Here is a 19383-nt window from a genome sequence, read left to right as displayed (position 1 = left end):
TTGCCTATTAATACGACGTGATTTGCGGCGCAGTGTTATTTCAGGTCGCCTCTGTACAACGTAGTGTATCAAAAGGCGTCGAATAGTTCGCATATCGCATTCAGAAGGTGCGTACGGCCCATCCCAAGCTATTACGTGACGGCTTTATTTAGCTTTTGCTCATGTTTCTCACCTCAGACCTACAGTACCTCTTCGTACCATTCCTCTTCATTAACCAGTGTGTAGACTTCGTGATTCGGAACGTCATCGTCGCACTAGACCCCCGTCCTTACACACCCACACGCCCTCTCCTAGTAATACGCCTTCCAGTATTTGTGCGCCTGTTGTTACGTTTTCTCTCCCGATGCTCATACAGCTTCAGAATGGTATGCCTGCCTGGCCACTAGCATCAACCTCCTGAAATTTATGAACCCTAATGTATCAATCATAGCAGGAAAACAGGGCTTGCATCCTTGCAGTCTGCAACAGGTTGCCCTGTAAAGTACAGATGACAATAGTGGCCCAGTGCATTGTTTTTTGCAGCATGTGCACATCTGCAGTCTGTTAGGTTTTCAGCTTAAATTTGTATGCTCATAAATAAACAGCTTCAGACGGGCAATGGGGCCTCATGCCGGGGGTCTTCAAGGGCTCTCTTTACCATGTGTGCGAGCATTGCTACATGACGCAGCCAAATTAAAAAAAAACTTGTTTTGCTTCACATCTCCACTTGTTCTTTCACCTGACGACGGTGAGAGTGCGTCTACAAGAGCAGGGTTGTCACCTGGAGCAGATGACCCAGGCACAGGCGGCAGCGACGGACGTAGTACGGATTTTTTTGAGTAACCATCGAGTGTAGCATGTGATTGGGATATTTATGAGGTCCTGCAGCTTAGCCATGTGTTACACCTAGGGCATCAACAGTTACAGATGATCAAGTGGGGTTTGCATGCTTGGAGTCTACAAGGGCTCTTTGCGGAGTGTGGAAGCATTGGGGCTCTCCGATTTGCAGTCTCAAGCTCGCCACAGATAGTTCGAAAATTTTCCACACCATATGAGTGTATGTAAAAACTGAATGCCAGATTGCTTCTTGTGGAGTCCAGGGAGAGTCTGAGACTGCTAATTGAAAAGCCCCATTGCTACGTGATGCAGCCACGTTTTTTTTTCAAAAGCCTAGGGTGTCTCACGGAAGGTGAAAAGTGACTGTAGTTCTCGGCAACAACACGGATGGTGACAAAATGCACAGGCCACAGCGCTAATGTGGCACACAGGCAGATTGGAACCATAATTAGTGTAATGTGTGCGCTGTGACAGGTGCACATGGCAACGTGTGTGGAATGGTGCATGTGGAGGGAAGCTCCGACTGTGGAAAAACTGCAGCATGAAGTGTGGCCAGTCTCCGTGTGAGGGTAATTTGCCACACAGAAAGAAAAAAAGATACGTAAACTTGATGTAGCAGTAAAGAATTGTCTTGAATAATCATTTTGTTTTCTCCTTCAATCCAAGTAAGCAGACTAAGTGCTTGATGATTTTTATTTTTTTCTGCAACTTGTTTGGTATTTCTCTGTAAACTTGCAGTGTGACGCCAGGGAGAGCACCATTTCAAGTAGAGGGCTACCACCTGAAAAAAATGAGCCATGGCATTGCTTTGCACACATGTATATCCCTAAGCTGGACTTCTGTCTTGAAATAACTTTCTACGTGCTGGCGGGCCACTGCTTCGTGGCTGATGCCATGCTGCGTAGTTGCGTTGCCATGAAACGTTGGAACCGTCAGGGCCTGAACAGCCTTTTTTGTTGGTGTTGTTCGTTTCGGGATTTTTTGAACATTTGAGGCTGTAATACGCAGCCTTCTAGATGCGTACCAGAGGTGGTTTTGTTTTCTTGTGGCTGCTTCAAAGGCAGCCGCTGCAGCATCACTAAGGTTGACGTATCGTCCGTAGAAGTTGTTGCGCAGGCTGCAAGCACCAGGAAAACTGTTTGTGTCTTCATGAAGTCCATGCGATGTAGTAGGCATATCGTGTGCTCGCTGTTGAAGCTGCCGTGGTGGTGCGGTCCTGGTTGCATGAAACAGGCTGCCTGCAGTGAAATAAAAATGAACATGTCTCACTACAATCAAGCAGAAGGATTCTGTATGAATCAATGGGACACACAAGGTGTAAACAGCATGGAACCCGTACTGGCTGAAATTGGTGCTAAGCAGCCAAAACAATGCACTTTGTGAAAGTAGTGCGGGAAAGGTAACAACATACTTTTTTAGTGAGAAATGACAGGCATGTAGAGTCATTAATAATGTTATAGTGCAGGCGATAATCACAAAGCTGTTTTTAGCATGGCAGCTGGAAGTCTGTTTGCAATGTTGTTTTTGAATTTGTGGTAGTTCATATTTCATGTTTCTCTTCTAGGCTGCCTCCCCATTTACCTGCCAACGTGTTTGTCTACTCTTCCCCTGTCTATTTCCTTCTGCCCTATAGAGTTCGAAAGTTATGAACCAATAGGCCTGAATTTATACGCCACTAGTCTATGCAATTCCTGTCTTTTCAGGCTTCTTTGCTTCTTTTCATTGTCATCACCTCTCTTCCGGTTATTTAAAATTGTGCTTCCAATTTCAGGATCTGCAAATTTGTTGTTTCCCTTTTTCTTAGCGCGTAATTTCTTTCGGTCATCATCATTCACGTCTTCATCGTCATCGTATCGTGCAGATTCATACGCCTATCCTGTTAACCATGCAACAAATGGTTCCTTACCCATTCTTTTAACGGATAACATCAATATATTACTCTTAACTATGTTTATCGTGTTTTTGCGTGGCCATTTTTCCACTTCAAATCACAGACTCATTTTACAGTATTATGAGGTGGGCGTGTTATTCCTAAACGACAGCCCCGTTTATTGGCGAATCCTCCCCGTGAGTATGTGCTATCAAGTGAAGAAACAATAACAACAACGATGGCGCGGGGGTTAGCAGGGCACAATTTATCTTTGTAGCTGAGCCAGCTGTGTTTCTGGCGGCCCAGTGGCCCAGGTCCTATCGACCGCAAGTTACTCTAGAACAAAGCTTGGTGTCTCCATTAGGGGTTGCGCTCAATAACATACTTCCATCTCTTGATAGGGGTCATACGATAACGGTCAACTTCCGGAACATCTTTCCCCAAAATGCTAAAATGTTACCTGCCAAACTGCTCAATGGTATCCTAGAAGATCATTTGGCCTCAATTCAGCAAGATACTATCATTTATACAGATGCTTCTCAACGAGATGAAAAATCCGGAATAGGTATAGTTTCCCTTCCCTAAATTGGTACTTTTCGGTTCGTCTGGTGGATTTTACCCCAATATTCTATGCAGAATTCTTGGCAATAGTGTTGGCACTACGAAAGCTTCACCTATCGGTATCGTCTCCACTCATAATTACAGATTCCCTATCCGTAGGCTTAGCCCTTTCTTCTCCGAAAGACTCACCTCTTCTACGGACGTTTCGGTCACTTCTGCCACCTCATATTACTGAAGTCGACCTTCTTTGGGTCCCTGGGCATGCGGGAATCACCTTTAATGAAACCGCAGATTCTCTGGCAAGGCTAGCACTCTCCGGGCCTGTTGTCGATGTCATTGAGACTACGCCTCTATTAGCCGCCGCAAGGTTCCGTAGATTGTTGAAACTGCAGAGGCAGCACGAATCAGTTCTATTGTCGTTGCGAGATTTCTGTCATCTGAAATTCTCCTGGAAACCGAATTGGTGCCCCTCACGCGACCTGGAGGTGATAGTAACGAGCCTTCGATGTCGTGTGCCCCAGTTGAACAGATACCTCCACAGGTCTCGTCTGGCGCAGTCTGCCATGTGCAGTTACTGTAATGAAGAAGAGTCTGTGGACCACTTCCTTTTGTCCTGTCGACGATTTTCAAGCCTCAGACGTCAGCTCCTTGAGGTGCCGCTTCATCGCCTGGGGTTGGCATTATCAGTGCCGGTTCTTTTATCATTTGGGGCTTCAGAAACTGGATATGGCCGCCGGGATGTTTGCTCTGCTCTTCTGCGCTTCATAGAAAATTCCAAAAGATTCACAACCTAATTCGTATCTTATTCTGGAACCTCACCAGAGCCCTCCAAACGTTTCCATTGCCGTTTTTTTTAATAATTATTATTCTCCTCCTCCTCCTCCTCCTCCTCCTCCTCCTCCTCCTTCTTCTTCTTCTTCTTCTTCTTCTTCTTCTTCGTCTTCTTCTTCGTCTTTCTTTCTTTCTTTCTCTTTATTTTGTTTCAATTTTGACTAATTTCCAATCTCGATTCCTCAAAAACAAGAAGAAAAAAGCTTCCAAAATTTTCTAACTTTCCTTGAATCATCCACCTAGGCAGCAATCTCATTCGAATTAGCAACTGATGTTTGGCCGATCCCCTGATTGGGTATGCGCCATTTTGTGAAGGAACAACAACAACAACAACAAACGGCGGTGAGATGGAGACGTTCCCCACCGGACCACCCTCTTCCGGAACCGACGAGACTTGCGTCTTGGAAAGGAAAGTCATCCGTGTGCTCCGCCGAAGAACGATATACCAACGCTGTGGCGACAGCAACGAGCAGAAGGCAAGTGATGCGCAACGTCCTTCAACAAGTCAGGCCAACAATAGCTCCAATAGCCCCAACAATAGCTCCAAAAAGCACTATAAGAAGAGTGCAAAAGGCCGCGCATCGACTTCCAAGAACTCAGCGACGAAAGGTATTGCGACTGACGGCGGCGCCGCGGCAGCGACGAAATCTGACGGCGGCGCAGCGTCAAGGCTGCCCACCAAGAAAAGGGTCACCTGGGCAGAACGAGAAAGTATCAGGTACATCACGCCGAGACAAGGACGCACCCTGCAAGCGGAACATGGGGAGGGTCGGAGGGGCCGAACGTCGGCCCATCGCCAAAAGAAGGCTCCAGACAGCGGCGGTTCGAAGAGCAAAAGAACGGATGACAAACAGAGCATCGCTCAATCTTCGAACGGGGACGCCCCGAACAAGCGCCAGGCAACTAGTGAGGTCGGTTGTCAAAAAGGTGCGGTAAAGAACAAGATTAAAGCGAACAAGGCGCTGTCGGGCACCGGAAGCGATGCCCAGCCAGCTTAGTGGGCCCTAACGCGTGTCGGTCGGACACCTTCCTTCTTCAACGGCAGACCGTGTTGTGCAGCGGGCGCCGAGCGATGCCCCGTGGTTGTTACTGAAAACCGTGAGAAACCACGGAACTTGATTGACACAGAGAGAGAATAAACGAATTTATTATTTCCTAGTAAAGAGTCATTAAGGTGGACTCATTCCAGGAGTCCATTGGCATGGGCCGCATCTTCTGCTATCTCCACCAACTTGCGTTGGAGGTCGAGGGACGAGCTGGCCCAGGCGCTCTCCCAAAGCTCATCAGTGTTGAAGGGATTGGGTGGGTCAAGTGAGCTTTGTGTGCAGCCGCTGACCATATGAAAAAGTGTCGCGAATTTCCCACAGAAGCGGCACAAACGGGGATACTAGGTGGGGGCTATGTAGTGGTATCTGCTCGGGTGGGGGTAAGTATTAGTTTGCAGGGTGCGAAGTATTTTGTCATGGCCCTTGGATAGTTGTTTGTGTGGTGGGGCGTACGTTTGTCGCTGTAGCCGATAGTGCATGGTAATCTCATGATACGAGACTAGAGGAAGCGGACGCAGATCTTCGTCTTCAGGTGCTCGGCCGGTCAATTCTCGAGCTGTGAGATGAGAAAGCTCATTCCCTGAGACTGCAATATGCGCAGGCGCCAAGATTATCTTGACGGGTCTCGCTAGTGGCCTCTGTTGCAGTATTTTAAGAGCAGTCTTGCGTATTCGACCGCAAGAAAAGTTGCGACAAGCCTGCTGGGAGTCTGTAATTATGGTCTCAACTTGAGCGCTAAGGCAGTGGTCACTTCCTCGGCGAGTAGGGGGTTGGCTTGGTCCAGTGATACGCTGGTGCGGTGCTCTTGGCCAATAATTGTCGCTACTGAGGCCCGCCTTCCGGGATAGAGGGCCGCGTCCGTGTAGGCCACGGCAGGATGGCTTCGATACTGCTTTAATATAGCACGGGCTCTTGCTTCTCTCCGGTCGGTGTTGTGCACTGGGTGCATGTTCCGCGGTAGTACAGGTACTTTAATGTGGCGACTGATATCATGCGGGATGTCTGTGACTTTGGGTGTTGAAGCGGAATCCATAGTCCAAGTCTCGAAAGGATTGATCTGCCGGTTTCTGTAGTGCCTAATCTTGCCCTCTAGTGGGATAGATGTGCCTCGATAAGCTCATCAGCTGTGTTGTTGACTCCGAGACGAAGCAATTTGTCGGTTGAAGTAATGACTGTTAGGCTCAGAGCCTGCTTGTAGGCTTTTCATATAATAGTGTCCAGTTTCTTCAGTTCCGTTGTTTAGAGCGATCATAGGGTATTGCGTAAATGATCCGCGATATGTCGAAGGCCTGTACGAGGCGGGGTGTAACAGATTCGCCCATGCCACTTGTTTTTAGTTGTTATGCGCTTGAGCATGTGCGTCACTTGCTCTATCATGGTCTTGATCTTATTTATTGTCGTGAGAGAGAGAGAGAGAGAGCAACTTTAATGGGTCTCCTGCAGTAACCCCTATCATCCCACCCTCTTAGGCGGGTTCTTGGGGCGACGTGGCCGGACGCCTTCTTAGCGGGGAGAGCCGCTCGCGGCGGGCTTCAGCGTACTCGGGTTAACCCTATCTGCTTCCATCCCGTCCGGTCGCTGCTTCTCGAGCGCCGCTAGGATCTGCTGGATGGCCGTGTGTTGGACGCCGTAGTCTTCGGATCTCTTCGCCTCCTCCACGAGGGGCGGGAGAACGTCTGCACTGTTGTCTGCGTTCGCGCACTCGCAGTCTTTCAGGATGTGGGCCAACGTGGCCCTCTCCCTCCCGCACAGTCTGCACAAGTCTGTTACGTATACCTCTGGCCACAGGTGCTTTGTTAACACTGGGGTTATCACGGAATTAGTCTGCAATTGGCGTAATACCACCGCCTCCTCCCGCGTCAGACGAGGGTGGGGCAGGGGCATCGTTCTTCTGGCTAACCGGTACCGCAGGGTTACCTCGCTGTAAGTGTCCATGATGTCCATCTGGGGGTGATCTACCACTTCAGCGGCGGCCGTTACGGGGCGCGGCCGGCGAGTCCACGCGCCACTGCGTTGGCCGTCTCGTTGTGGTTGGCGAGCCCCAGCGAGTTCGCCACTCCTTCGCCCGCGTGTGCGGGAAACCACTTTATCACTGCACTGGTGATGACTCCGTTGGCTTCGGCCTTCCGCAGGATGCGCGCGGCCGCACTGCACACTCGGTGTTTCGAAAAGTTGCGCACTGCCGTTCGCGAGTCGCACAACACCGTCTTCGTTCTGGGGTCCGCGATGGCGAGGGCCACCGCCACTTCTTCCGCCTGGCTGGGCACTGTGGTTCGTACGCTTGCCGCCTGCCTGGTCTCACCCCTTTTGGCTCCGATCACGCTGACGCTGAAGGCGTCGCCGATGTTCTTGTAACTGGCCGCATCCACGAACACGGCTCCCTCATCGCTGGCGTGTAGCGCGATCAGCGCCTTGGCTCTCGCCTCTCTTCTTTCTTGGTGGAACGTCGGAGTCATGTTCCGCGGGATCGGCCTCACGACGATGCGCTTGCCCAGCTCCCGCGGTATCTGCTCCTGCATGCGGTGGTCGTCAACCTTGGCTCCGATGCCTAGTTGTTTGAGGATAGATCTGCCGGTCCTGGTTTCCGACAGTCTGGTGAGCTGCGCCCTCTGCTGTGCCTCGGTGATCTCTTCGAGGCTGTTGTGGAGTCCCAAGGCTTCGAGCTTCTGCGTGCTCGTGCACCCTAGGAGCCCTAATGCTGATTTGTAAGCTTTGCGGATCATCGCATCGATCTTCTTCCGCTCGCACTGTCGCCAATTATGGAAGGCAGCGACGTAGGTGATATGGCTGATCACGTAGGCTTGAACCAGTCTGACGAGTCGGGCTGCCTTCATCCCGCCTCTTCTATTGGCGACACGGCGTATGAGACGCAGTGCCGTGCCAGTCTTAGCTTCGAGCTTGGAGACCGTTGCCCCGTTGACTTTGCTGCGCTCGATGATCATGCCCAGAACTCTAATCTTGGTTACCTCGGGGATGATGTGCCCCCCCTTGCGTTCGTATGCGGATTTTGTCGCAGTCTCGGATGGTTTGCTTCTTGCGACTCGCTCCCCTGGGTGGGATCACCATCAGGTCCGACTTTGCGGGGGAGCACACCAGCCCTGAGCCCTTCAGTTGGTCCTCTATCGTTTTTACTGCTTCTTGTAGTGTATTCTCTATGTGGCCGTCACTGCCGCCGGTGACCCACAGCGTCACATCGTCGGCATAAACCGTGTGGCACACACCTTCGACGCTTCGCAGCCGGTTGGCGACCCCGATCATGACCAGGTTAAAGAGCAGCGGCGAGATTACCGCGCCCTGCGGTGTCCCCTCGCTGCCTAGCGTTTTCTCTGGTAGTTGGAGATTTCCGGCGGAGATGCGAGTTGTTCGGTCGGTCAGGAAATTCCGAATGTAATTGTAAGATCTCTGTCCCATGTTCAGGTGCGACACCTGGGCGAGGATCGCAGAGTGCCGGACTTTGTCGAAGGCGCTCTGCAGGTCCAGGCCCAGTATTGACCTGTTGTCGCTGGTGTGCGTTTCGTAGTCCACTATCTCCTTCTTGAGTTGGAGCATGGCGTCTTGCGTTCCAAGCTTGCTCCGAAAGTCGATGAGAGAATCCGGGTAGAGCTCCGCCTCTTCGAGGTACTGCTGCCATCTGGTCATTAAAGGGGGCCTGAGATGGATTTCAAAGTGTTTTTGTTTGTGTCAGAAATCTACTCTATAGTTCTTGTAGAAACAAGTCCAAAAATAGTAAGCATATTCGCTCACGCTAACAAAAGTTATTACCCCGACGAGACAACTATTTGTTGGCTCGGCGGCTTGCGATGACGACATAGTCCGACCTCGTCCGAGGCGAAGCACTCATTTCATGGTTGGCCGGCGGAATGTCCGCGATTTTTGACGGCGGCGGTTTGGTTTAGAGCGTCGTCGTTACCATGGTTACTTCAGCGAGTGGGTCGCACATGAGACGACGACGTCCTTTTATTTTTTTTTTAAGCTACGTTTTCAGTCTTTACGGACTTTGAGCAGGATTTTAGCATATCGTTACCGTGCTTACGTTACCGTTTACCGTGTTTGTGGGAGTAGACTGCGCAGCGCGAGAGTTACCGCGAACGGTAACTTACCGACACAGGCTTCACCGTCGCCAGCGCTTCCGGTAACACGGTAAACGGTAACGCAAACACGGTAACCATATGCTAAACTGGTGATTGCGGAAGTCGACCTTGCATGCGCGAGAGTTTCCGTGAACGGTAACTTATTTTTACCGTCGCTACATAGCGATATACAGAGGCCAGAATTTCTACCGACTGTAGTAGCGAGCCCCCTGCGGCGGCGAAATGTACGCTCGCGTTTTCATGAGATTACCGGAAAGTTCCGAGTGAACGCCTTCCCCCGAAACATCGCCCACCCCCTTTTACGGGTGAAATATTCAATTTACTGAAAGACGCGCGCCCACCCCGTAAAATCCATGGCTTTAGCGCCGATGAATGAACAAAACAAACCCGAATCATCTCTTTATGTGTAGATGCGGTCACTTATTCGTCCTTTCCGCGCTTGACCCGAAATTTCGCCCATCTCGTATTTTTCACTTGATATCACTGTACTTAAATTTGGGTGGGCGTTCTTCCGGAACTTTACGGCACAGCAAATGCGCTGTGCTCTGCGCTTCATGCAAGCAATCTTAGTTGATGTTGTTTACTACATTCTTGCTAAATGATGATCAGGAGCACGATAAATGACAATTTTTTTTAGAATGAGCGAGCAAAATTTCCGCCCCTACTCCAGCTTCCCACGCTTCCAATGGTTCAGATGCCTTTATGAACTAGCATGCATAGCTCTTTTATGCTTTCAAAATCGTCTTGGGCAAGGTAATATAGGTAACTACGGAATCATTACAATATATCCTACTCATTTTATACCGAAATATTTAAATAGACCCTATGCGAAATTGCTTGGTGATCTAGCAACACTGATGCAAATGAGACCGTCGGCCATATTGGTACGGGCGCCGATCGGGCAGTCTCGTATTGTTTACTGTGGAAAAGTAGGTGACGGTAACGCGGTATGGCCCAAACTGGGCGGCGTTTTCCGGCTCCCGACCGCGGATTGTGGACGAAGGACTTGTATGCGCTGCCGACTGTGTCTGAAGACTCATACCACTCGGGGTGCCGCGCCAAAGACCCATCCGAGTGGCAGCGGAGCAGGTCATGCCGCCTAGCCACCGAAGCGCATTGCTCGCCTTCATCGGTGCGGACAAACACGTGCGACTCGCAGTAAGTAAATACTTCTCTGTTTTTTAATTGACGCGAGTTAACCGGTATGAGCATTTGTATAGCACTTTGTTCGCCGTTGTTTACCATGCAAATGCGTAGCGGCGACTCTGTTGCAGTAACCCTGAAAGAGGAAAGCGACAATCGCCAGACCGCACCGCTAGTGGGTGGATTAGGTGATTTCAAATGCTGTACATCGAATTTACGGGATAAGTTTTGGCGAATATGTTTACGGAAAGGTTGCGGCCGTTTTCCGTGACGGTCGTCCGCCCGCGCGTTTGCCGCAAAGCAATCGCGCTTTGCGACGAAGTCAACTACAAAAGCGCACACACGCCTTGAATTTTCTTTTTTGTATGTGTTTTCATTATTTATTGCGCATGTTCTGCCGCAAAAATCTGTTTGTGTGTCTTTCTTCTCCTTTTTTGGCGGTGGGTGGTTGTGTTTGTTTCTAAAGCGCATGTTTTTGGTGTGCACGAATAGATAATACAGTAAAACCTCGTTAGCTCGAACTCACTGAACTACCACATTTTTTTTTCGATGGTCATCGGTATAGCCCGAATGTTTACCTCTTTATATCGAAAGGTTCTGGAAGTGAGTTCCAGATAATCATATTATTGCTTGCTTAAGTTATGACGAACACGATTATGCGGGTACTGGTATCATCACCCACGGTGAGGTTTTTAAATGTTAAACTTCCTTCTCTTGAAAATGCATTAACAAAGTTAAAAACATGGCGCAAACTAGACGGGACAAGAGAGACAGGAAACACAGATACAGGCGCCAACTCGGACTTCAGGACCCGGCAAATCCTTCGTGCATGGCCCCATGATGGTTCTTGTACCCCGAAGAGCAGTTGAACTTCCAGGGGCACCACCTTCCGTTTGATGCAGAAAGTGAGTAGCCTCGACCGGCAATTGGAAACAGCTATAAGGGGGCACAGGGTAAGGCGAAATTTTGAAAAAATGACGTTTTGTTTTTCTTCGCAATTAGGGAAGTTCAATTCCTTGTGCACATTTTCCATATTCACACTTGCCTTAAAAAGTCTTATTTCTCGCTAAAACGCAGTTTTCCCGTAAGCAAGTAGTAAGTGCCCACATCCTCTTGAGAATGTTCTCAGGGTTTATTGTCTTTTTTTTCATAAAAAAACTTCCAGTTTCAGATCAAAATGCTTTTCTGAAAACAGCTGTATTAAGAAATTGCATAGCAACCATTGCAGAGCTGATTTTTCAGTGAGGGCAATCCCAAGACCCTGTTGCACGTTTTTTCCACATTTGCCCTTCGAAGCTGCGAACAAAAACATCTTTTTTGGGCTTCACACTCTAATGATTGTAACATTGGATGCTGTTCTTTTATTAAATGATGAAGCAACGCATGAGCCAGCATTTTCAAATAATTCAGACCAAAACCTGGAAGCAACACCACCATTAAGTGGCTTAAAGAGGTTGACCACAAGCAGAATACTTTGTGAGCAGATCTGTACGATGGTGCACAAAATAGTCAAGGAAGGACAGACCACCGGGTGAAAAGCAAAAAAATGACTTTGGCAGTGATTATGAAGCTGGTGCTTTTTAAATAAATGGCTCCAGTGGTATTTTTGGCAAAAAAGTATTGTTTTTAACCTCTTTTTTTACTTTAAACTCAATTATCTCAAAACAATGTTTTTTCTTACATAGGTACCATTATTTCCTATATCGTTCACGATAACGAGCTGATTTTTTCCCCCTGTCATCTACATAACGTTTCACACCTGCTGTACTAGAATTGAAAGTATGAACGCAAGAGTTTTTTTGTTACACAATTTTTAATGCTAAAATATTGCCAAATTTTAGGTACTAACAGACAAAAAATTATAAAAAACTGAAATTATTAAGGATGTTCATAATTCTAGTACAGTTAAAAGAGCACAAAATTTGAAAGAAAATGATATATACGTTATGTAGATATCTTTATTAGATTCCGAGAAAAATGTACCTCAAAATGGCCAAAAATGCATGGGAAGTATAGGGCTTACCCTGTGCGCTTAACACAAGTAGTAATTTGACTTTGCGTGGTCTGTCGACATAGAAAAGAGCTCAGTGTAGAAGAAATACGACCTAACATAACTTGTTGCTGAGCTAGTTGGTACATAGTTCAAACAAAGTTAAAAACGTGGCGCAAACTAGACGGGACAAGAGAGACAGGAAACACAGATACAGGCGCCAACTCAGACTTCAGGACCCGGCAAATCCTTCGTGCATGGCCCCATGATGGTTCTTGTACCCCGAAGAGCAGTTGAACTTCCAGGGGCACCACCTTCCGTTTGATGCAGAAAGTGAGTAGACTCGACCGGCAATAACTTTTTTAACTTTGTTTGAACTATGTACCAACTAGCTCAGCAACAAGTTTTGTTAAGTCGTATTTCTTCTACACTGAGCTCTTTTCTATGTCGACAGACCACGCAAAGTCAAATTACTTCTTGTGTTAACCTTATAGCTGTTTCCAATTGCCGGTCGAGGCTACTCACTTTCTGCATCAAACGGAAGGTGGTGCCCCTGGAAGTTCAACTGCTCTTCGGGGTACAAGAACCATCATGGGGCCATGCACGAAGGATTTGCCGGGTCCTGAAGTCTGAGTTGGCGCCTGTATCTGTGTTTCCTGTCTCTCTTGTCCCGTCTAGTTTGCGCCACGTTTTTAACTTTGTTTGAACTATGTACCAACTAGCTCAGCAACAAGTTTTGTTAGGTCGCATTAACAAAACATGCAGAGATACTTGCATGCTCGAAATTGACAAACAATTTTGACATCATTGCTGTTTGAGGTGTAGATTATTGCCCTTGCAACAGTGTTAAGCAAGACACAAAATCTGGTCATTTTGAGTCTGTTCCTTGCGGCCACTTATTTCTGCTCTGTCCCTTTACCATAAACTATAGCGGACCAGTCATGTTCTTCCCTGCGTGCTATTTACTGTTACTCTCTCTGTTCTTGCAGGTTGGGCCTCATCCATGTGCTCAGCAGCTGCTTTCGCTCCCAGAAGAAAAGTGGCCGGCCCTACGTTGTGTGCCTCACCTCTGAGACGGACTGTGGGGCGATTGTGGAGGCAGCGTGCGAGTTCCCGGCGGGTTGCAGTGGAGCATAGAGTCACATCCTGGCTGCTGTGCACCTATTCGCTTTCTTGCAAGCGGAAGGTTTTAAGAGGCGCCACCGGAGATTGCGTGCACTGAGCTGCCACAACAGTGGGGACATCCGAGACAGCAGGGCATCAAGCCAGCGAGTGTCCAAGACGTTGACCGGAGAAGCCCGCGAGAAAATGGCCCCTTTCTTCCCTTGCCCATGCCTCTGTTCGATGCACGTCGAGTACAGGAGCAATGCGAGCAGCAACAAAGTGCCCTGCAGGTGCTTGGGAGAAAACTTGGTAGCCTTGGGAATGGGTTTTTTGTCCCAGTTGTGCTGGCCTCACACCCCCCCCCCCCTTTTCCCAGAGACAGAAACAAGGACTGGCATGGCACCTGAAGGGTCACCTATGAGCTACCAGCAAGCATTCATGCCACATTTCGCCGTGGTCATCTCGCGAGCACGCAGAGGCTGGGCAACGTCGTGTTTACTAGACCGCGGCATGCAGGGGTGCACGAATGCTTCCCTTTGTTCCATTTATATCCACAGTTTGCTGTACTGCACGCGCTATAAATCAGCGAAGTAGTTTAATTTACTGGGATTTTAACTGTGGATACAAAAAATGCAAAAGCACTCAAGCTGATGCACGGCGGCCTGATGCAACTCTGGCCGTTTTCTGTTTTTTTTTAATAAAGCTTGAAAATTGTCTCAGCTACTTACATCAATGGCCACTATCATCACGTCGGAGGCATGCATGCAGCATGTGAGAGACTAGAGGAGTGAGTGTGTATTTTAGTCGCAAAATATCCGACAGTAAATACATCGTGGCTGAAATGACAATGGGCACCAAGTTAACTTGACGTAACAACAAACCTTTCAGCCCAGCAAATCGGGAACCAAGTGCAAAAGCTCGAATTTTCCACCGTTAGATCATCATAAAACAATGTACGCCACTTCTGCAACGACACGCAGCTAAATGCAACGTAAAAGAAACCAACAACACACTCCCATACTGTGCGCGCCCGCCACAGAGGAAATTTTCAACCGCGCCGTGACTGCGTAGTGCGGCAAGAAAAGTTTGTTTACAGCCCTAGGTAAGATAAAGGATCGTGTAGGGGCTAAGCGGTACCATTTACAATGAAATGAAGCGGGCGCAGAGTCACAGGGACGAGTAAAGAAACAGCCTAATTTTGGCAACGTGTAGTACTGTTTTCCCGGTCGAGTGCCGCTGTCAGTCGCATGAATAGGTGGCGCACTCTCAGGCTTGTTGGACCACAGAACTGCAACGCAGCTGTATTTTTCATCCGGACAGCGACTACGGAATCCCGCGCTTAGCGAACCAACGACAAATATTCGCTCCCAGCGCACCGCGCCCAGCGTGTCACTAAGGTTGCTCGCGCCGGCATAGTTCGCGTCAGAAAGTTCGTTCAAAAGCGTGGAACTTCACGTACCTTTTCTCCATTTGGACCGGTATTTCCACATTGGGTGCACTGCGGCACGAAGCAATGCTCCGGCATTGTAGTCCATCACCAAAAGCGGTCAATGCCCGCCTTGTATGTTTTGCTAATTGGTTTCGGTTTCAAACGACCGTACCAAAATGGCGGACCTAGTTACCGGAGTCGACGTGAGATGGCGGGGCGCATTTTGCATAGGTAAGGTCCCTAAAATTACTAAGGTAGCGCCAACTGCTCCCTCCTTCTCCACTGCCCTCCTCTTTTTTCTCTCTCCTGACGCGCGGCGCCGCGGTCCCTTTAACTCCGCGGCGGGGCCGCTATTTTTGTTGGCTTCCTCAGAGCAGACGCCCTCGCAACGCTTCGGGCCGCTCGCTGCAGTTTTTCGTGCAGTTTGCTCTTGTTTTCTCGCCGCAATCGCTCTTTGGTAGCATTAATAGTATTTCTAGAGCCCCGTTTTACCAACACGCATTAAGTGAGGCTGTTTTATTGTATATTTTTGTCTAGAAGGGGATATTTGCGGGGTGGATGCCGCGGGCGCATACGGACAGCCCGGTGTTTGTTTACGTGTGCGGCATGCTCAGGATACTTCGTGAACGCGAAAGGATCGAACGTGGACGTTTCAAACTGCTCCGTTACATAGTACTTCTAGAGCCCCGTATTACCAACACGCCCTAAGTGAGGCTGTTTTGTTGTATATTTTTGTGTAGAAGGGGATATTTGCGGGATGGATATGCCGCGGGTGCATACCGACAGCGCGGTGTTTGTTTACGTGTGCGGCATGCTCAGAATAGTTCGTGAACACGAAAGGATCGAACGTGGACGTTTGAAATTGCTCTGTTACAGTAATTCCGTTCTTGCATTTGCGTGATTAAGTTGTGGTCGTGCAAGCGCTGCACAGAGGGCTTGCGCATGGTTCGCGGTGACCTTGCTTCGCAGCATGTCGAGCGCTGCGCTGGCTTTTTTGCGTTCGCGTTTTAAATGCATAGCACTTTAGTAACTCACAATGCCACGCGGCGTTGGCGTGCCTTGTCGTAGTCCGCATGCGCGCCTTGTCGTAGTCCGCATGCGCGTCTTGTCGTAGTCCGCAGGCGCGCCTTGTCGTAGTCCGCAGGCGCGCCTTGTCGTAGTCCGCAGCCAGGAAGAAATAACAGTTTCCGGCGCCCGGTTTCGAACCCATGACGCCGCGGGCGGAACGCAAGGTGCCCGGCGCACCACCGACCGAGCCACGAAACCGACACAGATTTCGATGCACCGAAAGCGCCTTATATCCTTCACTCATTTCTCGTTTGTTTCGAAAGCGCCACAAGTTGTCCCGCGCCTCCAAAAGATGGCGACACGGGTCCCGCGATCGAGAGATACGACTTGCCGGCGCACCCACTCGGAAATGCTGTGCATTTGATTTTTGCGTTAGTTGTAGATCATAAGGCAGCGCTCAGTATGCGTTCCGCATTAGCTACTCACATTCATGCCACCTTTATTCCGTGCACTTTTCCGGTGCTTTGACGCTGTTGCAAAATATGTCACCTTCACGTCGTTATAGGCTGCTGTCAGGGTCAAAGTTCTCGCGTCTCCTCGTTGACCTCGCCCATGACGGCTGTACTTTTGTAAGTGCGTCCGTGGCATAGCAATGTTCGTGCGATTGGCGTTCACTATTACTTCGAGTAAGGCCCTGTCGGGTATATCTGGAAAAGGCTGGCACAAAGAACGCGCAGTTAAAGAATGCGCTAAGCTTACAATTAGCTGTAGTGCCCAGTTCTATAATATCTACCGTATTCCAAGGTCAGCAGCGCGCTAACAAGCGCAATTGTGAATCCTTTTTATGCTGTACAGCTAACATTGATTCATGTGTGGGCTTTGATAAATTACAGCTTGCTACAGCCGAGCTGGCCGTCATTGCACTGACCTTATTCGAGCAGCCGAAGGCACAACAACTCGGCATCGCGAAGCTACATAAAGTGACGCCGACGCAACACTTGTTTCAAACGAGCAGCTGACTCTTCGGTTGTTATCGGTTGTTATACGCTGGCGGCTTCGATAAGGCCGGCTCCGAGGCAGCTGAGCCTAAAATGGCGAATTTAAATGGACAGTGGCGGCGAAGAGAAGAAAAAAACAAACGACGCGGGGACGAGGTACTACGTCACTGGCCGTTGGCCAATGGCGCGCGGCGTTCGCCGGCGAAAAAGAAAATGGCAAAAAACGAAGGAGGAAAGGAGCGCGGGCGAGGGCGAAAGGCGGCGAGATCTAAAGATGGCGCTACCTTAGTAATTTCAGGGACCTTATGCATAGGGTCTATTCTGGTTAATGCAATACTTGGTCCTAATTCTTCCCACTAGATGGCGGCGTCAACGTCATGTTTTCGATTTTTTAAGCTCTACAGTAGAAGTATACGGGTCTTTTTTTTAAAAAAAATTATTGTATTGTGAGAGTTCAATCTAAGACGTCTAAGATTCAAGCCATTTCAAGCGTAAGAGAACAGTTCTGGGCAACAAACGTTTGTGCATTTGCTTTGCGATAAATTCGCCAGATGTCGCTACTCGGCAGAGCCGGTAAGCCGGAATGCAGAAACCGCAGAGTGCAATCCTTTCGTTTTCAGCGGCAAACGGCTACTCTTGCTTCATTTAACACGGTAAACAGTAAAGCGCGCTAAGGACACTAGGCAACAGGTTCATTAAGAAGGCCGGTGCAACAAACCACACTTTCCTGCGATCATGACTTGATGGGAAGCAATGAAATGAAACTCTTTGGCAGTTGTCGTTACGGGATGAGCATGCTCTTGCCCTTGTCGCGACCGCCGCAGAGAATAAGCTGCGACAGCGTTTGGGCTTGAACTGATTTATTCAGCCCACGTGAGTGCACTTGAGCGTGCGCCTCGTGATCACGAGCAGTGCCCGGCGTCGTCCAAGCGCTGCGTGCGGAGCTCCTCCTTCGTCGTCGGCGCGGCGCTCCCTTGGCGCGCCGTTCGATCGTTACCACCTCTGAAACAACGTCGAGGCTACGCTCGAAACACAGATGGTGCAAAGAATCCTTTCGGGTACAGCGTCCAAGAAAGCAAATGCAAAGAAAACTGATGATACTCTAACACCAGACACGGAGCGCTGAGCGATCACGCTGGCTGCAAGCGTCGTTGCTCCAGCGCTCACTGTATCCTTCCGCCGAGAACGGAGGAGCGTCAAGCCCGGTTTGGCCCGGTGTGTAAGTGCTTTACACTCCGGTATAAAACAAATATGTGTGACTGTGTAAAAGCACCCACACACAAAAGATGTTTTTTGTAGCTTTCTGATGTTTTTACGCTCGTAAAAAATTGATTAAATCAAGAGCGCACAAACACGTCACGATTAGTTCAAGAAATAGCCGTTGCGCTCCGATACCATCGACCCCCCAAAAAACCCCATCTCAGGGGCCCTTTAAGACATGCTCTAGCAGTTTGCCCACGCACGATGTTAAAGATATTGGGCGTAGGTTCTCGATGTCGGGTGGCTTGCCCGGTTTCGGAATGAGGATGGTTTTGGCTTCCTTCCACTGGCGTGGTAGCTTGCCGGCCCTCCAGCATTTATTGAAGTACGCCGTCAGCGCCGTCACCGCCGCGTCGTTCAAGTTTCTGAGCGCCTTGTTGCTGACGCGGTCCGGGCCCGACGCCGAACGCCTGTTCAGGTCTTGCATCGCGTTTCGGACCTCCCATTCCTCGATGTCTCGGTCAACCTCGATGTTCTCTGCCCCTTGGTATTCTGGGTGCTTTTCCTTCGGGGAAACTGGGAGGTATTTGGCGTCGAGTCTCCTCTTCACCTCCACTTCCCCGTTCTCCGCAACCGCCTTGTGTATAATTCTGCCGAGCTTGTACTGTTGTTCTCCCTTGGTCTGGGTGTCGTCGAGGAGGTGCCGGAGCAGTCGCCACGTCTTGCCCAGGTGGAGCTGGCCGATCGCCTCTCTGCACGTTTGCTCCCACTGCTGCCGGCCGAGCTCCTTGCTGTGTTTCTCTATTTCCCTGTTGATTTCCGCGATCTTTTTGCGGAGCCTTCTGTTTGTTCGTTGTTGGTTCCACCTTTTCTTGAGGGTAATCTTCGCCTCGATGAGGTGAGCCAATCTGCTGTCCATTTCGTGTATGTCGTCATCCGTTTCTATCTCTGTCGTCACCTCCTCGGTCGTTTCTACTATCGCCTTCGACCACGCTTCTATATCTTCTATGTTACCATGCTGGCTTGGAAGCTTACGCCGAAACTCCTCCCAGTTCGTGTATCTGTGTGTTCGCTTCTCTTGGCTTGCAGCGTTCCCCAGCGGGACCCAGATCTCTATGACCATGTGGTCGCTGCCGAAGTTGTGTTTGGTGTTTTTCCACGTTGCGGTGTCGTTCCCATAGATCTTTACGAAGGTCAGGTCCGGGGTGGTGTCCCTGGCGACCGAATTGCCCGTTCTTGTGGGGGTCTCCGGGTTCGTGATAAGCGTTAGCCCCGCGTCCGTGGCGTCTTGCAGTA

General features: G+C 49.5%; 1 long non-coding RNA gene and 1 pseudogene across 1 annotated transcript in view; one reads left to right on the top strand and one right to left on the bottom strand.

Annotated features, from left to right (window-relative positions):
• The window catches only part of LOC144168666 (uncharacterized), a 106252-nt gene that overhangs the window by 49500 nt on the left and 37369 nt on the right, over window positions 1-19383 (top strand). The gene's annotated exons all lie outside the window — the stretch shown is intronic.
• On the bottom strand, window positions 6600-19006 carry LOC144168657 (uncharacterized; annotated as a pseudogene).

This window comes from Haemaphysalis longicornis, unplaced genomic scaffold (genome assembly GCF_048455015.1).
Source record: "Haemaphysalis longicornis isolate Haplotype H1 unplaced genomic scaffold, Haemaphysalis longicornis Haplotype H1 scaffold_1, whole genome shotgun sequence".
NCBI lineage: Eukaryota > Metazoa > Arthropoda > Arachnida > Ixodida > Ixodidae > Haemaphysalis > Haemaphysalis longicornis.
The sequence above is the reverse complement of the archived record's forward strand: the minus strand, read 5'-3'. Positions and strand labels throughout refer to the sequence as shown.